Source organism: Monodelphis domestica, chromosome 1 (genome assembly GCF_027887165.1).
Source record: "Monodelphis domestica isolate mMonDom1 chromosome 1, mMonDom1.pri, whole genome shotgun sequence".
Classification (NCBI taxonomy): Eukaryota; Metazoa; Chordata; class Mammalia; order Didelphimorphia; family Didelphidae; genus Monodelphis; species Monodelphis domestica.
The window spans coordinates 455,557,467-455,580,080 of NC_077227.1; the positions used below are offsets into that span (position 1 = coordinate 455,557,467).

The window sequence follows — 22,614 nt, forward strand, 5'->3', positions numbered from 1 at the left end:
AGAGCCAGAGCCTAGACGGGAGGTTCTAGGTTCAAATCTGTCCTTAGACACTTTCCAGCTGTGTGACCTTGGGCAAGTCACTTAGCCTCCATTGTCTAGTCCTTACCACTCTTCTACCTTGGAACCAACACACATTATTGATTCTAAGACAAAAGGTAAGAGCTTTTATAACACAAATTTTAAAAAATGATATTCAAAATTCAGTACATTCATTTTTTAAAAAAATCATTGCTTGTGCCCTGAATTGAACCTTCTCTAATCCTGGGAGTGCAGTGGTATGGAGTGGGAACTTGTCTCCCAGTTTCTGGCAAGTGGGCCAATTTTTCCCTTTGGGCCTTGGCACAGTGTCTAGTAAGTCAATGTGCCTTTTAATTAACCTACTTGTAGGATTCGCTGCTCAGAAGTGTTATAAAAGACTATCAAGGGCATGTATGAACAGCAAAGGAGATGCACTGGCTGTTTATTGAGGGTAACAGATGGACACCCCAGGTGCTGCCTTGATAATTAGAGGAAGCCTCCTAGTGCATTAGGGACCTTCTCTGCAGAAGATGTATGGAAGGAAGGGATAGCTAAGAAGAGCATAGGATGGGAGACAGTGACAGAGTTTCTTAAATTTTATTTTTATTTTCTATAAGACCCAACACATAAAATAGAGTAGAAAAAGAGGATGGTCCCCAGACCTGGGAATCTCTGTTAAGTACAGCTTGCTGAAGGCAGTAAGTCTGCTCATGGATAAGATCAAGGAGTCACTGAGGCACAAAGCAGCAACCTGAAGCCTCGTTTCCCAAACTGGCACTGGTTGGGCCCCTGGAACATGTAGCTGGTGTGTTTGGTGCCTTCTGAACCCATATCCGTGGAGGCTCAGTGACTTCTCTGGGATGTCCTCTAATCTGCATGCTGATCTCAGCTCTTTCCCCACAACTGCCTACTGTTATTCTCTGTTCCAGATGCTTTGACATTTCCACTAACACAACAAAGTCATCCACAAGCACGTATCAAGCACCCACTATGTGTCAGGCACTGTTCTAAGTGCTAGGGATCTGAGGAAAAGCCAAAGACAGCTCCTGCTCTCAAGGAGCTCACAGCCTAATGAGGGAGACAACACACAGACAACTGTGTGTGATCATTAAGCTATAATCAGGATGATTTGGAGGTAATCCCAGAGGGAAGACACTAAGCTTAGGGACGACTGAGAAGGTGGGACTTTATGTGAGCCTTGAAGGAAGCTAGGGAAGCCAGGAGGTGAAGATGAGGAACGGAGTTCCAGGTGTGGGAGTCAGCCAATGTAAACACCCGGGGTTGGGATTTCCCATGCTGGGTCAGAGGAAAAGCAAGGGGAAGATTCAGGTGAAAGAAGACTGAGCAGGTAAGAAGGGGCCAGTTTAGGGAGGACTTTGAATGCCAAGAAGGATTTTATAGTTGATGCTAGAAGTGGTACAGAGCCATTCGGGTGGCTATAATAACAATATATTAGAATGTGAAATATTACAACAGTAGTATAATATTAATGGGGTGGGGAGGAGGGGTGATATGGTCAAAACTCCACTGTAGGAAGATCGGTTTGACAGCTGAGAAGAGGATGGACTGGAATGGGGAGAGACTTAGGCAGTGAGACCCAAACAGGAGGCTGTTTTAATAGCCAGGGTGGTGACAGTGGCAGAGGAGAGAAGGAGAGTGTATAAGAGATGTTAGGAAGGTCCAATTAATAGAACTTGGCAGCCAATTGGAGACAGAGGTTGAGGGAGAATGAGAATTGAGGGTAATATTTATGTTGTGAGCCTGGATTTCTGGGAGGATAGAGGCATCCTGACCAGTAATAGGGAAAATACCAAGAAGAGAGCAGGGCTTATTTAATCCTACAATTACCCTGAGAGGTAGGTGCTCTTATTATCCTAATTTATATTTTACTTTTTTTTTTTTAACATTGTACAGTTACAGAAACTGAGACAGAAAGTGGTTAAGTGGCTTGCCCAGAGGTCCTGTAGCTAGAAAGCGTTTGAGGTCAAATTTAAATTTAAGTCTTCCTAACTCCAGGCCCAGTACTCTACTGTTCCACCAGCTGCCTCTATGAGACAGACAGAATTGGGGGGGGGGCGTGTGGAGAGAATGTAATGAGATTTTGGGGGGTGTATTGATTGTTTTTGCTGATTTCTCTTTCTTTTTAAACCCTTACCTTCCATTTTAGAATCAATTCTGTGTATTGGTTCCAAGGCAGAAGAGTCATAAGGGCTAGGCAATGGGAGTTAAGTGACTTGCCCAGGGTCACACAGCTAGGAAGTGTTTAAGGTCACATTTGAACCCAGGAACTCTTGTCTGAGCCTAGCTATCAACCCACTGAGCCAACTAGCTATCTCCAATTTAAAAAAAATTATTAAATAAGAGACCCAGGGGGCAACTGGGTGACTCAGTGGATTGGAATTAATACACAGTATTGATTCCAAGACAGAAGGTAAGGGTTTTTGGGGCGGGGTTTGTTTGTTTTTTGTTTTTTTTTAAAGGTCTATTGTTAAGTGATGGCTCTATAGGAGGAAGCCTGGGCAGTATACAGGTTAAAATGTAGGTGATATAAAAACAAAAGATAAATAAAAATAAAATATGTTTGAAATTATCACAATAATATTGTCTTTTCTCCGTGGCCCTCTTCCAATCTCATTTCTGCTTCAAGGAATGTATAGTCACTAGAGGCAAGACACCCAGGGAACGATAAGAGAATAAGCCAGTACCAAATGAAGTGTGAAATTGTACAGTATGGACAACTGGAGAGCAAGCCAGTCTTGTAAGAAAGAGCTCATTGTGTGGGATGGGTTCTAAGCACAATAGGACTCAGAGCAGGAAAGAGAAGGGGCTCACATATTTTATATACTCGGTGGAGTAGGGGGTAGTAGAAAGAGAGCTACACTTATGGTCAGCAGATACCTGGGTTCAAATCATCCTTCTGATACTTGCTGGTTTAACCCCCTGAACCTGTTTTGTCATCTATTCAATGGGATAGCTTCCTCCGGGCTTGTTTTGAGGATCAAATGAGATGATATAAAGGACTCGACACACTTCGAAATGCTACAAAAATCTCAGTTGTTAGTATATTTGTGTGATTTGGCTTGTTCTTGTTTTTTTTTTTTTTAACTAAATGGGCCGCTTCTCACAGGAAGCCAAACTAGAGAAGGTTAATTAATTGTGATGCTATTTCAAAAATGCTGGGGATGGCTGGGCAGGAAAGGGAGTAGCCAGTGGTATTGAGTGGCCTTTGTTCACTGGGCCTCTGACCCTGCAGTTTTCCCAGCTGAAATAACTTAGGAAAAAAATTTACCCCATTCTAGACTCCTATGCTCTTTCTCCTACCTTTTCTGGGGACAGTTCAAGATGTATGCAGTTACTACCATTTTGCCACCTTTGTCTGCTCCACACCTGCCTGCTGCCACACACACACACACACAGAGCTTTTCTTTTAGGTTTCTAAGCAATAAGAAGAAAGATTATTCCCCCTTTAGTGCTTAATACTTAGATCATTGATCACAGATTTGATAAGAGAAGAAAACTACAAGATTCTCTAGTCCCATTTTTACAGATAGGGAAACTGAGAGCAGAAGTAATTAGTCCAAGTTCACAAAGCTTCTTAGTGGTAAAGGTAGGGATTCAAACCCAGTTCTCTTGACTCCTATAATTACTGTTTATGTCAGCTTAGACAGTAATAAGAAGAGCTCATATTTATGTAACATTGTTGGACTTAACAAAACACTTTGCCTAATATAACCTCATAAGGTAGGTAGGTCAGAGGATCAAATACGATTCAATATATCAAAAGAGTTTGGAAAAGTTTAAAATGACCATATTGATATAGGAGATAATTATTAGAGTCAGGGAGTTCATCGTCCTGGAACCATAGGCAACGATTCTCTTGTTAATTATCCATCTTTAATGGGGTCTCCAACTCCTAGGATCGGTTAAGGGCAATAACTAAATGATCAGCCTAGGGAGACAGACCAGGATTTATATAGAAAGTTGTTTCCTCCAAGGTGCTGGTTGCTTTATTTTTTTTGGTCAGAGCTGGAAAGCAGAGGGATTGTGAGATTTATTTCTCAGGGTATGTAGCTATTTCTGCCCCAGTGCCTCTGGTTACTAATTTCCCCTGTGGCTGGACAAAGGTCAAGTTCTCAGTTTAATCATTGTCCCTTCTCTTATGTAGGGTCCCAAGTGGCTACTAGAGTCCAAGTCCTCTTTAATGCCTTAGATGACTCCCCACCCCCACCCCAGGTCACCACATCCCTCACCTTTAATGGAATTTTCCCAGTTCCATAGATCTCTAGCTGACTGAATCCACAAAGACACAGAGGTCCTACCCTGATTTAGAGAAACCTCTGACCATCCTCTCAACTAACAAGGCCAGTCTCCAGAAAACCAGCTACTGGGCACTGTCCCTACTATATCTGTAGTTCAGTGTATCCAAAGGACTTCCAGGGCAAGTTTGGCACAAATTACTGCATATAATCCTCCTCTTGGGGAAAATTCATAAGCTGGTACATTTTTATCTATACTCGAAATGACATTAAAAATCAGTAGCTCCAATGTTCATTCATTCAATAGCTATTTAAAAGTTTATAAAATGGTAGCAACACAACATTTACAGATAAAGATATTGAGATAGATTAAATGATTTGTCCAAAGTTACACAGACTGTAAATGACTAAGCTGGGACTCTGGCTTGCGGACTTTAAGACCAGTACCATCCTATTTCCTCAGCTGGCTGGGTCCAATTAATTTTCTGGGTCTTCCAGCCCCTTTATCACTCTTGTGCTCATACCAATGATTCTTAACATGGAAACTTGTTTTTAAAAAATATGTTGGGAACTGTATTTCAATGTAGTTGATTTCCTTTGTAATTCTAAGTATTTTGTGCATTTAAATTCATTATTCTGAGAAAAGGTCTATAAGCTTAACCAAGACTGCCAAAAAAGACACAAAAAGACTTAAGAACTCCTACTATAAACCCTGATAGTATGGTTCTTTAGACCCCCAGCAACTTAGCAAAATTCCTCCAGGATCTGCCTCCTTATGTGAGAGGGAGAAGTTTTTTCTTTCCTGTGCTTCTGCTTATCTATTATCAATTTTATTGCACTTTACTTCTAGGTACTTTAAGACTCTCCAATTATTCGTTCTTTTTTCTTATTTATCTAGGCCTCCTTCAATTGTGGAGGCCTGGAAGCTACCCTAGATTCAAGCAGTACATCAGCAAAATCATAGCTCAGGAGCCCCCACTAATGTTTTTCTTTTACCAGATCAAACCATAGGACTCCCACTTCTGCTTAAATCCATACTTTGAAACTCTTCTTTTTCTTCCTCTATTCTTTTCTCCTTTGCTCCTATTTCTGATAAAAAAGTAATCCTTCTTGCCAAGGCCAACTGTACTATCTGTGCTCTAGTTCTTATCTCCTTACCTATAGCATTGATGGTTTCTCATAACATAGAGCAGTGTTGTCAAACCTTTTAGAGATGGAGATGCCTGCCCCCCTCCACTCCATTCCATGTCCCTCCCCCCCACCAAGTGCCAGGAGTGCCCCATCCCCTTCATCCCACACAGGGGAGGGAGAAAGTGCTCCCATTGAGCTTCTGGGTGGAGGAGGAAAGGTGGAGTAGAGAGAGAGGGGAATGGTCTGAGTGCTCTGCTCCCCTCCAACTCTGCTCCCTGTGGGCTGCCCACCTTATCCCTTTGCATTTCCATTGGATTGCTGGGTAGAGGGCAGGTGGTGATGTGAAAAAATGTTCTCAGGTACAGTGGAGATGGGGAGGGGAACAATTCTGCCTGTGTCCCTCTGCCTTTCTAATAATGAATTCTGGGATGGAGGGTGACCAGAGAGTGTTCTGCATTCCTTCTTTGGCACCTGTGCCCTAGGTTTGCCATCATTGACAGAGAGGATCCCATTTCTTCTAGCAGTGTGGTTCCTCAATAATTCCCTCCCTGCTGTCTACAAGCCTGGTCAGGCTACCTCATCCTCAAAAAAGCCTTCACTTGATCTCACCACTCCCTTATCACATCTCTTCTCTCTTTCATATTCAAACTTAGAAAAGGTGTATACATTCATTGACTTCATTTCCTCCTCTCCTCATCTCCTATGAACTCAACACCTTGCAATCTGATTTTGAATCCAAATATTTGATTGAAACCACTGTCTCTGATTGCCAATAACCTCTTAACTGCTGAGTTAAATTACTTTTTCTTAGGTCTGATTCTATTTGGCTTTTTAGCCCCTTTTGACTCTATTCACCAGTCTCTTCCCTTGGATTCTTTGCCACTACTTTCTCCCAGTTCTCCCTCAAACTCTTAAATGTCTCCCTTTCAGTTTCCTTTGCAGGATCTTCCTCCTCCTTCTGTCCTCTACATACGGACATTCCTCAAAGTAATGAAATGCTGCTGCTTCCTAAGAAAGTTTTAGAGACACTTGGGAAGACTTTTATGAACTGATACAGAGTGAAGTGAGCAGAACTAGAACATTTTATACTATACCAATATTATAAAAACAAAACAATTTTAACTTGGATCTCAAGAACTTTTATCAATATAATGACCAGCCATGGTTCTAGTTACTGATGATAAATGCTGTCCATTTCCTGACTGAGTGTGGATGGACTAATTTGTAGAACAAAACACACATTTTTTGGAAATAGCCAGTATGGGAATTTGATTTGCTTGGCTGTATGCTTTTGTGACATTAACTCTAGCTCCATAACTGAAGATTGAGTCCACTCCTCCCCTCACTGCCCCATCCCTAGGATTCTTGGGTATCTTGAGAGAATCAAGGTATCTTTCTTCTCTGCCATTTATTTGAGCCCCCACTGACTGTATTCCCATTAATTTTAGGAGGCTAATTTCATTTAACCATTTAATACCAGTTGGCTTCTATAAAGCATTATTTGCTTTATAGATATAGCAAGAATAATGTATAAACATTTTTCATCAACACCTTGGAGATATAATCCTCCCTGTATCACCTTAGACTTGGAAGGAGGAGTTTTATGGAGAGAGATTAGGTTCACAATTTGGCTCATTTCATGCATAGGATCAGTCCTACCAAATTCATGTTCAAAGGTGGCATCCCTTCTAACTTTTGCTAGGCTGGAATCCTAGACCTGTGCTCTTTAGGACATCAATGCTGGGCTAACTGCAATATATAACCTAAATTCTTAGACTCTGAAATCCCCAAAACTCAAGGTCCTGGCTAAGATTGGGAACTCTACTCCTTGTACCTCAAATAGAAAAGAAGGCCAAGAACTCAGAACCATTTCTTTGTCTCGGGGTAAAGGTCTGATGGCCCTTCGCCTTACAGCATGGCTCTCTCACCAGAAGCCATTAGTGAAGAAGTCTTCTTGCTCCCTCAGATGCAAATGCAGCAAAAACCATGGCTGGTGCTGACTTTGGCCTTTTTGAAGGTCACAAAAATTCCAGTTTTAGAGCCAATGGAAAAAATCTTCTCCCAACCATGTGGTAGGCCACCCAGAACCATTTGTAGAATATCCATGCATTCTCCAGGCTTCATAATTCCCCCAGAAGCAGCTCCCTATCTTCCTCCAAATGGAGATACCATCTTAGAAAGCTGATCGAGTCTGCACGTGTGCCAGAACCACCATTCAATTTATTACACAGTTTTTTTGTTTTTGTTTTTGTTTTTTTGGAGAAGGGTAGGAGAGAAGAAAAAAATTAGATAATTTAAAAAGTTTAATTTAATTAAAAATAAATTAGTATACATATGTTGTACCACACACACACACACACACACACACCACCCCCTCCAGTAGAATATATACTCTCTGAGAGCAGGGACTATTTCATTTTTGTCCTTATATCCCCAGCATCTAGCATTTCATTTTCTCTTTCTCATACTGCCCTAGGCTTTCCCAAACTTCTGATCCTCCCAGCATAGGACTGCTGTCTTCTTTTCCTTTGTGTCTGGCACATGGAAGATATTCAGTAAATACTTGGATTAAATTGTATAATTCTTTGTTGAATTGGCACATTAATCCAAAGCAAAACACATTCAATTAAATGAAATGCCAAGGTAAATAACAAGGAAAATCATTTCCTGCATATAGATAAACACTTTCTCACAGATTCTTCATCACCGCTAGAAAAGGAAAACCACAGGGAACATGTGTAATAATAGAACCTACATGGGGGAGAGTAGACACATAGAGATCATTCTTATGAAAAACTCAGGCTTCTGTGGCTATACCTGAGAGCCATCTCTATCTTAGAGGCTGTCACTCCTGATCTCAATTGTCAGCCTAGTGATATAATCTCCTGGACTAATTCCTTGCCAACCTATGAGCTGTTTTACCCACTGTGCTGTGAGCCACAGGTGCCATCTGTTGGGTTATTTTGTTGGCTGCACTTCCGTGTACTCGTTGTCCATGATTGATCCTCTACTCAGCTGCTGCCATCTTCTGGTTCTCTGCTAATTTGCAGCTAGGGTATAGTCTCTTCCTTGTAGGAGAGTGGTAAAATAACCCAAAAGCTATTTCAGTTCTTTTGTGAATCAAATGCACAATCTCACTCAGCCAGCTAGAAAAATCCTTTAGGTCAAATCTAATTTCTTGATCAGCTTTGCCTCTGTCTTATCATCCACTCCCTTTGACCTATCTACTGTTTGGATCCTGGTGAGAAAATTCCTTTCACCTATCATAATATACTTAGCTAAAGGAACCAGGGACAAGCAAATTACGGAGGATCTTCATTTAGCAAAACCAGAATTGGCAGCCTTTGTCCTGAATTCCAGTGTTATTCCTCTATATATATTTATAACCCTTATGAACCAGGTGGATCATTGCTTGATTATTGTCCTTGTTTTATAGATAAGGAAATTAAGGCCCAGAGAATTCCTCACCATTGTGGAAATTTCAAAGATGAGTAGATTGTCCAAAAACTGGGGTCATGGATTCTTAATATCTGGTGTGGAAGGTCCTGGTCTTGGTAAAGAGAAACTGGGATGTGATAACAATCACATGGCTTGGAAGGATGGCTAGATGGAGGTCTGGGGCTGGCCAGTAGGCAAGGTAAGTTTGCATTTATACCATACTCTTATCCCTTTATTAGACTATAAGTTCTATTAGGGCAGGCACTATGCCTTAGCTAGATGTAAGATATTATCTATTCAATATTCTCTTTGGGAACCATAGCTCCCAGAAGCATATATAGAGCTTAGTAGCTTTCACTATGATTTGAAAGGAAGACAGAAGTCTTGTGCAATATGGAGGGAATAATAAAAAGAGGGGGAAAATATCACAACCACAGCCTGGTACCTTGTTTCTAATTGCTGTGCTAAGAAACAGAAGCCTCAAAATGTCCTGCAGTTTCTTTCTCTTTCTTTCCTTCTTTCCTTCTTTCCTTCTTTCCTTCTTTCTTTCTTTCTTTCTTTCTTTCTTTCTTTCTTTCTTTCTTTCTTTCTTTCTTTCTTTCTTTCTTTCTTTCTTTCTTTCTTTCTTTCTTTCTTTCTTTCTTTCTTTCTTTCTTTCTTTCTTTCTTTCTTTCTTTCTTTCTTGCCTGCTTGCTTGCTTGCTTGCCTGCCTGCTTGCTTGCTTGCTTGCTTGCTTTCTCTTACCTTCCAGCTTAGAATCAATTCTAAGTATTGGTTCCAAGGCAGAAGAGTGGTAAGGACTAGGAAATGGAGGTTAAGTGACTTGTCCAGGGTCACACAGCAAGGAAGTGTCTGACTGAATCTAGGACCATCCATCTTGAGGCCTGGCTCTCAATCCATTGAACCACCTAGCTGCCCCCACCTGGATACCTTTCAGTCATAACTTCTACAGCAGAAGTGTCAAATATAGTGCTGTTACATTAGAATTAGATTAAAACTGAGAAATTCTTAACAAAATCAGTAGAAATACAGTAAAACATAGATAATGTTAACATGCTTTCTAAGTCAATATGCAGTCAGCATGGATCCTAATGTATGTTTCAGCGGCCACCATTTCTATTTGAGTTTGACACTACTGTTTTATAGCACCCAGCAGAGTATCCTTCCTAAATGTTTGTAGACAGATTTGGAAACCATCAAGGAGACAAAAGACTATCCTATGCTATTCCCCAGGCTTCTATCTATAGCCTTCCCTACCCAGGTACATACTTCCATGGTCCTCCTGTACTATCTGTCAAGCATACTCTTCTCAAGCTCTCACATGCTTCCCTCCCATACTTCCCTGCTGACTAATGGGGCCAGGCATAGCCCTACAAGGGACTGGGCCAATTTCAGCAAAGCTTCCTGAATTTTCACCAATGATTGAATATGCATGATTCCTTGGTGTATTTCCCATCACCACTCTGGGATGTTCCTCCCACATAAAAACTGAACTCCTGTTAAAAAAAAAAAAACTTATTCCAAATAATTTGGCATAATTAGGAACATGATGTAATCTTCCCCACCTCCACCCCCACAACCTTCTTTCCCTGTCATTCTCTCAATAGGATGCCTTTCTGAACTAGACTCATTGCTGCTCATTTATTTGAATTCAGTTCGATTCAGTATTTATTGTATTTTAAAAGGGAAACCACCACCACCACCTTGACCACCATCTCCTCTTTGAGTCTGATAGAAACATCCTGGGATTCTGAGTTTAAAGGGTGCCAGTACCTCCAGCAAGGTGTCCCTGGCCATCATTCTGGGAAGTAACTCCTGGAAATGCAGCCTAGCAATCACTCTTGCAGGTGAGATGGCCACAACTACTGAAGAAAGAGAATCTTTGGCATTGTAAAATAGTTCAACATCAGAAACTGATATGATTTCATCAGTGGAAATGACATTAAAGAAGAGGCATTATTACCATCTGCTTTACTGCTATGCCCTAAGAATCATGCTATCTTTCTGTATCACTTGCAGCTGAAAACTTCCATGGGAGTAGTTTCCTCCATTAAAATCTGAGTTCCTTGAGAAGTCTTTTTTTTCTGTCTGTATCCCTTGTGTTTCCACATATGAATTTCTTTGAACATAATATTTAATATAAGCAACATAAGTAAAAATTTTGTATTAAATTAAAATAATTAACCACAAATGAACTAGAAATATATTTAATTTTTTCATATTTTATTCATTCATTCTTTCTAAATAAGTTTCTCCCTCCTCAGTGACTATTTTCTTGTAATAAAAAAATTATTAAAAAAGAAAAAAATTTAAGCAAAACCAAAACCCATCACTTGCATCTGTCAGACAAGTATTTATTTATCATTCCATGCTTTAACATTTCTTTACCTTGCCAGTAAAGAGTAGGAGGTACATTTTCTCAATCATTTTCTCAGATCAACTTGATCATTATAATTACGTGACATTTGATTGTGATTTTGAATTTTTTTAAATTGAAGGGCATTTTTCTTTTTCTAAAAATCTGTATGGTATATTTTATTTTTATATCACCTTGGTTTCCCCTCCTCTATCTAAAGATAGAACTAATTTTTTTAAACTGTTGAACTTTGAACTAATAATCAAAAGGAAAGAGAATCAAAAGCAAGTTAATAAAAATATCTATATATCAACCAAATCTGACAATGTATGAGATATCCTGCACCTAAAGTCCTCACCTCTGCAAAGAAGGGTGGGAGGTACATTCTTCAGGAATAACTTTGGTCTTTATGATTACTTAGCATTTTATTTTGTATTTTTATTCTTTCCATTTACATTGTTGTAGCTACTTTATATTATTTTCTTGGTTCTACTTATTTCACTCTGCATCATGATGTTCATATATATCTTCCTATAATTCTTGAAATTCTTCATATTAATTTCTCTTACAGCACAATAGTATTCCATTATATTAATGCAGCATACAGTGTTTAGCCATTCCCTAATAGTTTGACATATATTTTGTTTCTGGTTCTTATGCTGTTATGAATATTCTGGTGTATAGAGAACCTTTCTTTCTCTCTTTCACCTTCTTGGGGGCATATCCTAGCATTGGGATTATTGAGGAAACAGGACAGACATTTTAGTCAGTTTCTCTGAATAATTACAAATTGTTTTCTAAGAGTAAATGACCCAATTTCCAATTTCACTAACAATGTATTAGTGGACCAGTTTTCCCTGCCCCTCTGTAGCCTCTCCAACATTGGCTATTTCCATTTTTTGTCACCTTCATTAATTTTCTGAAGTCGAGGTGAAACTGCCTATCCTTAAGCATTGAGTAAGCACCTGTTATGTCATGGGCATTGTATTAGGAAATGCCTTCTTGGAGTTTACATTCTGCTAGGGAATACAGAATATGTAAAGTTAACCAAATAGAAGAAAGGCTGAGGAGGGAAACTACCCAGATCAAATATATAAACAAATGATGAAGACTGCTTGTGCTGAGTCCTAAAGGAAGCTAAGGATTCCAAGAGGCAGAGGTAAGGAATCATGAGGAATAAAAGCTCATGCAAAGACTGATTTTGAAGGTATGAGATGGAATCTTGAATTCAGAGACATCACGAGAAATTGCATAAAGGGCAATAATGTGAAACAAATCTGGAAAGGTAAGTTAAAGTCAAGTTGTGAAGGGCTTGAATGCCATTCAAAGTTCATATTTATTGGAGAATGGAGAGACTAGAAGAAGGAAGAACAATTAGGAAATTTTTATACTCATCGATATGAGAGTTAATGAAAGCCCCAACTAAGGCTTAATCTGTGGAGACAAGTGGATGGAAGTTCTGGCGGTATGTTTGTTCTGTCTTCTAGAGGTTTATTGGCACTGTTGCAGTTTTTTCTTTCTATTCTTTTATTGATTTATTTAGGAGCAGATTTGTCATTGTTTTGAGGTGTGGGAAATTTGGGTTTAATCATGGCCACTCAACTCTGTCACTTTTTGGAAATCTCTTCACCTTCTTCCTTGAAGTCTTATGAGTTCAATTATCATGTCTATAAAGGTGATTCCAAAATCTTTATATACAACTGTAATCTCTCTTCAGAACTTCACTCCTTCATTGCCAGTTACATCTCAAACTCAACAGGACTAAAACAGGACTTATTTTTCATAGCCACATACTCTGTCTCCTTCAGATTTTCCTATTTCTGTCAAAGTCACCACTCTCTTACCAGGCATCTAGGCACATTTTAAAAATTGTATTTTTTCCAATTGCATAAAGAAACAATTTTTAACATTCATTTTCTGACATTTTCCTATGCAAATTCTCTCCCTCCCTCTCCCCCACTTCCTAGATGCAGCAAGCAACATGATGTTATACATATGTTAGCGTGCAATACATATTTCCACAATCATGTTCTGATCACACATCACACAGTAAAGAAAAAACTCAAGAAGGAAATAAAGTGAAAAATGGAATCCTTTAATCTTCATTTGGACTCCATTGGGTCCTTCTATAGCGGTAGATGGCCTTTTTCATTGTGAGTCTCTTCAGGTTATCTTGGATCCTTGAATTGTTGATAATAGATATAATTTCATAATAATTAATTTCACAGGTGATCCTTGCATACTATGGATGTTACTGTGTAGAACATTGTTTTTGCTCATTTCTTTTTGTATCAGTTCATAGAAATCATTCCAGGTTTTTTGTTTTGTTTCTCATGGCACAACTATTCTCCATTACAATTCCTCTAGCACATATTTTAATCTTATCTCTCTCTCTAAATTCTGCTGCCCTCTGGAAGTGTAGTTCTGACCCCACCTATTCTTCTGCTCAAATTTTCCAATGGTTTCTTCTCAGGCCACCATTTATTTGCCAGAGTCAGCTGTCCTCCAAATGGTTCCCAAACTTTGAAGTTTCTTTTTGCATCACAAGCATTCTACAAATTTAATTAATATGATGGTCTCCTAAGATTATGCTCTTCATCTACTGGAGAGGTGGGATTTGAACCCGCCGGTTTCCAGATCCAAAGTCAGATATTTTTCCACTACGCTAAGCTCCAATCTTATCAGAGATAGCATCTTCCTTCAAGGCTAAGCTCGGTTGCCCCCTCCCTCTGTTAAATCTGCTTTTATCTCCCTCTGCCCCCAACCAAATTACGTGGTAATTATACTTACATGTGTATCTCCTGAACCCACAAGTACTCCCATTTTTACTCTCCTTCCCTCTTTCCATATCACAAACTCTTTAAAAGCAAGGACTCCCCTCCCCCCTTTCTATTCCTTATAGAGGGTGCTTAATTAATATTTATTGACCTGGAAGGGAACCTTAGAAATAACTAATCCAACCTCTTCATTTGTCCAAGAACTACAAAGTGTTGTGGGCCTTTAAAGGTGAAAGAAATCACAAATACCTAGGGAGCAAGTGAGTCCAGGTTTGCATCCATCCCTGCAATGCCTACGATGGAATCTTGCACCAAGTAAATAATCTCTCAATTCTTCTTCATTTTTGTATCTCCTCCATCGTCTAGCCCAGGGTTCTGCACACAGCAGACGCTTAATAAGTGTTGGGTGACTTAAAACCAACCCACGCTTTTTTGAAGGACCGGGTTTTCTGCAGAGTGAAATTATACAGGATGTAATTGAGAGGCTGGAGTGGGGAGGTGTTTCTCCATGCACAGTTGTGGCTCACTTGGGAGAGAGGCGCCTCTGGTCATGGTCTTCTGAGGGAGGACCATCCCGACGCTTGCAGAGGAGCTATCGGGGAAAGGGAGGGACCAGGAGGCGGAAATTTGCTCAGGCTTGCAGCATTAGGACACTTGTGTGTACCATGGGATTCCAGCAGAGGCCACTAACGCTTAATGCAGTACATCCCACTACGCTCTCTACAACAGAGAAGGCAGTAGAGGAGCTTCACAGGAAGTCAGGATGGCCGAGCGGTCTAAGGCGCTGCGTTCAGGTCGCAGTCTCCCCTGGAGGCGTGGGTTCGAATCCCACTTCTGACAACTCCGTGTTTTTCTTCCGACTTCAATTTTAAAACTTTTGAGTGATAGGGTAATCGCGCCCGTGTGCTTCATTTAAAAATCACTCTTTCTCGGGAGGAAGCGGTAGGGCACCTACCATGCACTTCTCTCAGTAAGGTAGAGGGTGTATAACAGCGCGAGCTCTGGGAAACTTTGCTTACCCAAGGTGGATTCCTGACAGTTTACAACCCAGATTCTTAAAAAGCAAAAGTTGTACTGCTGTCAGAAGTGGGATTCGAACCCACGCCTCCAGGGGAGACTGCGACCTGAACGCAGCGCCTTAGACCGCTCGGCCATCCTGACTGCTGTAGAATTACTCTTTGCCAAAAGCCTTGCGAAGCTGTGGCCAAAGCCTACGGGGCGGTGTAATTCACACGTTCTGCAGACGTCCGCTGTCCTGGAGCCTTGCAAACTGAGCAAAGACTGGTTACAGAGCAGGAATCCGAACAGAGAGAATGAAGGTAGTAGAAAGGGGCCTGCTGCTTTTCCTGGAGGCACAAAGTGTTTATCATTGTAATTATATGCCAGCATCAGGTTAGAGCTCCTGGATCCTTATGCACGATTTCGTGGCTTCCTTCCTCCCCTTTCCCTTTTCCCTTTGCCCCTCTTACCCCTTTCTCTTTTCTCCTTTCCTTTCCTTGTCTAGAGAGGGGATCCGACTTGTCCAGAGTTACACAGTTAGTGGGTAGCAGAAGAAACCAGAAAGGCGGAGATCCAAAAAACATTTTATGAATAAATAGCAAATACACACATAGGCAGTACCTTGAGTTTCTTTTGACTTTTACATTATCACACACTCTGGCCGGGATGTTTTGGGAAATGCTTTAACAGCTGGCTCTCCAGAGGGGAAAAATTGCACCCAGGACACACTTTAAAAATTAATATGCATTATTAACACTTCCGTCGTCAATCAACAGAGCAAAGTCGTGCCCTGATTTACAGCGTTTGTCGATTTCCCGGGTGTAAATGCTCAAGAAAACGGAACAATTCATTTAGCTGGAGAGTCTGTTAGAGCTGGTTCCAGCATGCTCCTGAATTTTCTCATTCTTGCAATATACCTCAGTTTATGAGCCTTTCTGGAAAGCTCTCCCCCTCCCTATTCCTCCTCCCCCTCCTCCATCTTCTCCCCTTCGCTTCCCTATTCCTCTTCCCAAATTTTTCTCATTTTTTAAAAGTCCACTTAAAGCACCACCTTCTTCAAGGAGGTCCCCCCCCCCCAGCCTCCATCTGGAGGAGGAAGGGTCCAAATACCCCATATTTCCTCAGTATGGCAAACTCCCAGTGTGAAAACGATCAGCACTAATGCAAATCAGCAGTTCACTTCCAATATATAGCATGAGAGGGTTTTTTGGGGGCATGGTGATACAGCTAATATGTGTCAGAGACAGGAGCTGAACCCAGATCTAAAGGACAGCCTTCAGTCGGAAGAGAGATTGCCTCTATTCTGACCCTCTACCATCTCCTAATTATTTGATATATAAAGACAGCACTTGTTCTTTCCCCTATTAAAAATTTCATTTCTTAAGGGCAGAAAAAGATAGAAAATCTCCTTCACCTGTCACTCCTAGGGTCCTAGAGACATGTGAACATTTGCAACTGTGAAGTGAGGAAATATTGTTGACCTTGAGGTCAGGGCAGACCTGGCTTCTAGCTCTCAGCTTTTTTTTTTTAATTGATTAATTTAGAGCACTTTCCCAGATTACAAAAATCATGTTCTTTCCCTCCCTTGCCCAAAATCCCCTCCCATATCCAATGCACAATTCCACTGGGTTTTAGATGTGTCATTGGTTAAGACCCATTTCTATGCCATTAATACTTGCACTAGGGTGATCATTTAGAGTCTACATCCCCAATCATATCCCCAACCCATGTGATCAAGCAGTTGTTTTTCTTCTGTGTTTCTACTCCCACAGTTCTTCCTCTGAATATGGATAATGTTCTTTCTCATAAATACCTCCAAATAGTTCTGGATCATTGCATTGCTGCTAGTAGAGAAGTCCATTACATCCAATGGTGCCACAGTGTACAATGTTCTCCTGGTCCTGCTCCTGCTCCTTTCACTCTGCATCAATTTCTGGAGGTCTCCAGTTCACATGGAATTCCTCCAGTTCATTCTTTGTGGAGCTCTCAGCTTTGATCACATAGGCTGGTCAGTTTCTTCATCAGTAAAAACGAGGCTAATAACATTGTAGTATTTCTCTCCTAGGATTATTCTGAGGAAAACACTTTATAAATGGGAAAGTTCTGTAGTCGAAAAGCCTAGGTTTAGGCTAGAAGGATCTCAGCAGAACACTATGGCAATTACATTAGCAATATCATCTGGCTACATATGTAGCCAACCTGGTTCTTCCAAGTTACATATGTAGCCAGACTCTAAATTAGTCTAGTTCCTAGTTGGATAGTCCTAGCTCTCCTGTAACCCCTAGATCTGAGCTGGTAGATACAATGAGCTGAATGTAATCCTCATCAGAGCTATAGTTTTGTCTTGTCTGATTCTTTGTGGCCCTTTTGGGAGTTTTCTTGTTAAAGATCTTGGAGTGGTTTGCCATTTCCTTCTCCAGCTCATTTGACAGATGAGGAAACCAGGGTTAAATGACTTGCACAGGGTCACATGGCTGATAATCTGAGATTTGAACTTTTACTCACTCCAGGCCTAGCACCCTATCTACTGTGCCACTCAGATATGAACTTGGAGAGGACCCAGGCCCAGGCTGGTTAGAATTGTTATTCTGTTGCTAGAGAGGTATCTGTATCCCAAGGATCTCTCTGGGTTCTGTCCTCTTCCCTCATTTTGACAAGTGACCTATTTCATTGAGGTGAGAATCCATCAACCTCAGTGAGAGAGTCCAAATATCTCAACAGTTGACAATAAATGGTTACGGTGAATTGTCTTTACAGGACTCCACTCCTCCTTCTCCCAACCTGGTGTCTAGGTCAAGCTTATTAAAAAAAAAATCTTATGCTCCCAATATTTCCCCCTTTATGACTATTAACATTAACAAGGTGATAGTTGGCTTCAAAAATCATGCTCAGAATTAATGATATCAAGATATAAAGCCAGCATTTAACCAATTATCCAAAAATAGCCCGTAAATTGACGAAAAATTTCATTTCAGCTGGACAACATACAAATATACTTAAATCATAAAAAGCAATTATATAGCAGTTAGCATTTTTGCTTTAGCATCTTGTTTAACAAAAATTAATATCCATAAGAAATGAAGGAGTGGGATCAGTCAATTGTCCTGGAAGCTAATTTGCAAATAAAGTTTGGGGAACACCCCCTCAAAAAACAAAGATTAAAGGGTATCTGCAGTCCCCAACAGAGAAAAGGCCCTAATTTTTTCCCCTCTGAGTGAAGTTCCCATTTGAAGCCCTTTGGAGGCACCAGAAACCACAGCACAAGTTCATTTTTCTTTTCTTTTTTTAGTTGACTTGGTACCTCAGTGGCCACAGAGATTTCCCCCCACCTCCCCTGCTATTTTAGGGAACTTGTTCATTCTGATGACTCATGAAAGATAATAAAACGTAGAAGCAGGATGCTAGAAAATCATCTTTTTCTCTAATCACTGGATGGAAATTGGTCTCTCTGCCCTATAATACACTGTAAAATCCCAGCTAGTCACTACATATCTCTCCCTTATCCACTAACATTCATTCTGAAAGAAACAAAATTAGTTTTATGCAGAGGAAAAATCTATGTACAAGTACAAGAAATCAGGAAACACTTAGCCAAACAGGAAACTAAAAAAAAAAAGAGCAATGCCAGTTTGCCAGACAGGGAAAGATAAAGCAGAGGGAGCAAAGAACTGAAGAGTAAATGAATTCATCAGGTGCCAGCAATGCCCTAGGGTAGGCACAGCTGGGCAAGTTCCACTCAGTCAAGTCACTTCCTAAACAGACCAGTGAACAAGGCAAGTCTCCAGTTTATGGCAAGTCTCAGGGAGGAACATTGTCCATTTGCAATAAACTGCCTCTGCCCACATGAACATCTGACCCCTGTCCCCTCTCCATGGAGCACTTCGATGTTCCCAGGCAATCACTGTCCCAATGGGTTGTAATCATTCAGCCTAACTTTAGGTTGAAAACTACACTTATCAGTGGCCCATATGATCAATAGAGGGTTATAAAAGGATTCGACTTGAAAAAATGAAATCAAAAGTGCCTCCCTCAGCTGTGTAAAATAGAGATTTGAAAACTGATCCATTTGTTGCTCAGTGGTGTCTGACTCTATACGATCCCCACTGGAGTAGTTTGCCCTTTCCTTCTCCAGTGTGCCCCCATTTTACAGATAAGGAACTGAGGCAAATAGGGGTTAGGTGACTTGCCCAGAGTCATAGTCAGTAAATGTCTGAGGGTGGATTTGAACTCAGATCTTCCTGACTTTAAGCTGGGTATCCCACTGCACCACACAGTTGCTTCAACTGAACCCTGCCTATGGATTAAACATACCTCATCTCTCTCTCTCTCTTTCTTTAAATGAACCTCTTTTCCCTTACCTTTTCCCTCATCTCCAGAAAAAGGCAGACTTTCCTGTCATTATTTATCAAATGTGCCCCTCTAGGATACAGGAAACTGGCTGGAGGCCACTGGGTCTGGGTCACCTAGTTCAGAGAATGAAAAGGTAGGTAGAGGGAAGCCATGGCATATTTAACCAAATTCCCAATTTTATAGTGGGATGGTTTTGCTCTGGAGTGGCCAGCCTCTCTTTTGATCTCACTCTGAAAGATCATTTAGGAATAGACAAAGATTTTGTAACCTCTCAATAGATGGCGTTTCTGAGGGCCACAAGAGTGGGCTGTCTTTTCTCATCTTTAAGACCACTGATGGGGGGCTCCATTGCATGGAGAATGTATTTAAGGAACCACGGCCCTAGTTAGGGACTGAGCTGAGGATAAAATCAAATTAAGAGTCTGTTTCCTGTTTTCAGTCAAGTTCACAGAGATAACATGGTCAGGAGCCAGTGCCAGGTCCAACTCAAAGCTTAGGAAGTTTAATGAGATCAGTAAGAAAAATCGCCTCTGACCTCAGCCTCGATTGTTCCATGAGAAAGTTTGGGGAAATCCCTGGGACTGGCCCTTTGTATATCTCAATGTCCCTAGCTGTAAAGGGAAAGGGCAAGGAAGGAGCTGATTAGATGATAACACATGCCCAGGGAAGTAAGGTTCATGACCCTATTATCATGTTTATTGATCTAAGATGTTGACACGATACATCAATGCTCCTTAGTGAGAGGGAATAAGAGGTCCTGCTTTAAGTCTGTTCTTTAGCTTAAAGAGTCCTGTATAAATTGCAGAGCCCCAGATTTAGAGTTGGAGTTGAGTTTGTCTTGGGTTGGATTGTGTGATTGCTAAGATCCTTTCTAGCTCTAAGTCCTACAAATAATCCTTACTGTCCTCGGATCCATATGGAATGAATCTCAAAGGAGGAGAGAGAGGTTGTTGTGTGAGTGATGTGAGTCTGGAAGTAGCAGTGAGGAGAAAGGAGTGCACTGGCTTTTCCTCCAGGCCCAGAAGGCTTGAATGTGAGAGAAGGTACACTGTAGAAACTGTGGCCAGTTTTCTGGAGGAGGTGTGGTTTCTGTGATTATAGGAAAGATGATGAAAAGAAATTAAGAAGAAAAGGACTAATGTGAAGGGTAGACTTCTGGGACAGCTGGGTAGCATAGCAGTTAGAGTGCAGAGACAGGAAGACATCTTCATGAGTTCAAATACAGCCTTAGTACTAGATATGTGATCCTAGGCAAATCACTTCAACCTTTTTGCCTCCATTTCCCTACCTTTAAAATGAGCTGCAGAAGGAAATGGCAAACTACTCCAGTATCTGTGCCAAGAAAATCCCAAATAGGGTTATGAAGAGTCTGATACAAATGAAAAACAAGACTTCTAGAACAGGATGCCTGGAATGAGGGGATATGGGCATCCTACCCTGGATCCTTCTTTGAGAGTTAAAAGGTCATAGACTAGAAGGAACCTTAGAGGTCATATAGTCCAGGGGCTCTTAACTCGAGTTCCCCAAACTTTTTTTTTAAGTAATAACTTCACTCAATACAATTTCCTTTTTTCACTCCTGTATTTGTCTTATGTCAATATTTTAAGATTGAATGGAGAGGGTTCTCATGGTGACTTTGAGCTTCTCTGCTCTACTCTGCCATCTTGGCTCCACCCTAGTCCATGATTTCCTTTTTAATCACATCTATTCTATTTTATTTTATGTATTTTAAAACATCATTCTGAGAAAGGATCCACAAGCTTAACCAGACTGATGAAAGAGTCCATTGCACAAATAAAGCTAAAACCCCACAATCTAGTTAAACAACCCCATTTTACAAAGGAGGAATTTGAGACTCAAAGAATTTAAGTGACTTGCCCAAGGTCATACAAGTAAACTGGTCTAAGATATGGATTTGGTTCCTGCCATTCTAAATTCAACATCCTCTCCACTCCTTGGCCCTCTGTTCCTGTGCTGGCTTCCTGGGAATGGGTCTGCCTAGAGATTCAGTGGAGGGGTCCATCCCTGTCCTTGGGTGACCTAAGACAACTAGCTTAAGGAGTCATTCAGTCCAAAGACAGCACCTGGTAATGATCCTCAGTGCTCACAGGGGGAAATAGTCCTGGCTTTGGTACTTGGAGTTTGAGTAATGAGCAGCCTTTGCCCTTGGGAAACAGATGGCTTAACCAAGAAGTCCCTAATCACTGGGTATAGAGCCTCATCTGGGTGGTAAAAGGCAAAGGAAGAAGATGCTGAGAACTTTGAGAATCTCTAATGACCATTCAGTCATCGGGCCAGTTAATGGGCATTTATTAAGGCCCTTATTATGTGCCCAGCACTGTGATATTAAGCTCAAAGAAACCAAGAAAGGTAAAAGTTCCTGCTTTGAAGCATTTATCTCAGGCCTACGATTTGCCAGGCTAGGTGCTGGGGACACAGTGACTAGAATGAACAGCCCTTTCTCTCAAGGGGCAACCAGTATCTAAGGGGAAATGACCAGAGCATATATAAATACATTAAAAGCCATCTAAAATATAGACGGGATTATCAGTGGGGGTGGAAGAGGGAAGACGCTAGCAGCTGGGGGAGGGCGGATCATGAAAGGCCTCCTGTAGGAGGTGGCATCTGAGCTGAGCTTTGAAGGAAATTATCTTTCCTTTCCTTTGGTTTCCATGGGAATCAGCTGTGAGGGGAAACTCGGGGGTGTATGCAGTAGGCAGGTTCTGGGTGCTTTTTAAGTTGAGTCAAGTTGGAGGCATAGGTGGCAGGGGAGGGGAGGAGGGGCATGGTGAAGTGGAATGGGGAAGGGAAGAGGGCACCCACGAAAAGACTGTCGATGGCTTGTGCAAGATGTCTGACGTCCGCTAGGAACATTTGCCCATATACTGTACTTCCCACTGATTCTTCCCTTCTCTGGGCTAAGAGGTTTGGAGGAAGAGAGGTGGGAGGTGCCCACACTGTAATTACTGCAGGCAGGGAGAGACCAAGGCCCTCCATTAGGGGTGCCTTCTACTATCCTCTGAATCAAGCAGCAGGAGTTACAAGGGACCTGTTGTTTTATTCTTTTCTGGCAATCAGGAGGTTTTGGGACACTGTGCAAGGTCCTTCCAAGCTCCTGGATAGGCTCCACTCCGAGCAGTCATCCTCAGCCTCCCTTGCCTGCCAAACTGGGAAAGCCAGATCCTCCACCCAGCATGGTAAAGCTGTGTGACCTTGGGCAAGTCACTGAATCCTAGAATCTCAGAGCAGAAAGGAGCATCTGAGGTCATTCAGGACAAACTTTAAGGGT

At 41.3% G+C, this 22,614-nt stretch overlaps 2 non-coding genes across 2 annotated transcripts; one reads left to right on the top strand and one right to left on the bottom strand.

Moving 5' to 3' along the window:
- Positions 1 to 14,733: 14,733 nt before the first annotated feature.
- TRNAL-CAG (transfer RNA leucine (anticodon CAG)) lies at positions 14,734 to 14,816 on the top strand. Its single transcript has one exon. It is a non-coding gene; the product is annotated as a tRNA-Leu (tRNA).
- Positions 14,817 to 15,054: 238 nt separating this feature from the next.
- On the bottom strand, positions 15,055 to 15,137 carry TRNAL-CAG (transfer RNA leucine (anticodon CAG)). Its single transcript has one exon. It is a non-coding gene; the product is annotated as a tRNA-Leu (tRNA).
- Positions 15,138 to 22,614: the final 7,477 nt, after the last annotated feature.